This window comes from Terrapene carolina, unplaced genomic scaffold (genome assembly GCF_002925995.2).
Source record: "Terrapene carolina triunguis isolate 2854851 unplaced genomic scaffold, T_m_triunguis-2.0 Scaffold33911, whole genome shotgun sequence".
Classification (NCBI taxonomy): domain Eukaryota; kingdom Metazoa; phylum Chordata; order Testudines; family Emydidae; genus Terrapene; species Terrapene triunguis.
In genome coordinates this window covers 8741863-8742890 of record NW_020698262.1, presented here as the reverse complement: position 1 = coordinate 8742890, position 1028 = coordinate 8741863, and positions in this window count along the sequence as shown.

Here is a 1028-nt window from a genome sequence, read left to right as displayed (position 1 = left end):
TTCTTTATATGCCTTATTGTAAGTCTGGCCCTGACTGTGGGCTCTGCTCCTGAACAGTATCTGAAATTCGTCCTAGTTTTCCACTTTTGATTTCCCAGTAGCTCCAACCAATTTCCTTAAATGCATCATCATATTTTTACACCAATCTTGTTAAAGTCTATTATCCCTGTGTTCTACACACCCACACTCAGCTTTTCAAGCCAGAAGACATGATCATTGGATCTGAGGCCCCTGTAAACTTAACCTTCAGGACCACACACAGCTTATTTACAAAACTTGATTCACAGCAGCCTCTCCTTGTGCTATTCATCATGTAAATCATGCGGTAAAGGAGAGGCTGAAATCCAAGTGATACTGTCACGAATCCACGGCTACCTACGTCATGGCTGTCCCTGAGGTCCACAGTGGGGAAATACAGAATGTCATGGCAACAACAGCGGCAAGCGGGAAAGAAAGCCTACATCCTCCAGCCCCAGGGCAGACCCCTCCCAGCACTGTAGAGGGAGACTCTCTCTGAAAGGCCAGCAGCACACGGCCTATAGCATAGGCTGACCCCACCTTAGGCTCTGTACTGCTGGCTCCTTCTGCCCATGATACACAGGCTGGTCCCAGCATTAGAGCAGTATGGGATTCTCCCTAAGGGACCAGCAGTTCAGGGTCTATGACACAGGGGCTGGGCTGGCACTATAGGGCCTATGAGACACAGGCTGGTCCTGCAGCACAGGGCCTTTGACACATAGGCTGGTCCTGGCAGTACAAGGCTATGGCACAGGAGCTGACCCCACAGTACAGGGCCTATGAGACATGGGCTGACTCAGCACTATAGTGCCTATGACAACCGGCTGGCCCTGCAGTACAGGGCTATGACACATGAGCTGGCCCTGCAATATAGGGCTATGACACACGGGCTGGCCCCGCAGGACAGGGCCTATGAGAAATGGTCTGGCCTCACAGTACAGGGACAATGACACATGGGCTGGCCCCGGCAGTACAGGGCCTATGACACATGGGCTGGCCCCACCGTACAG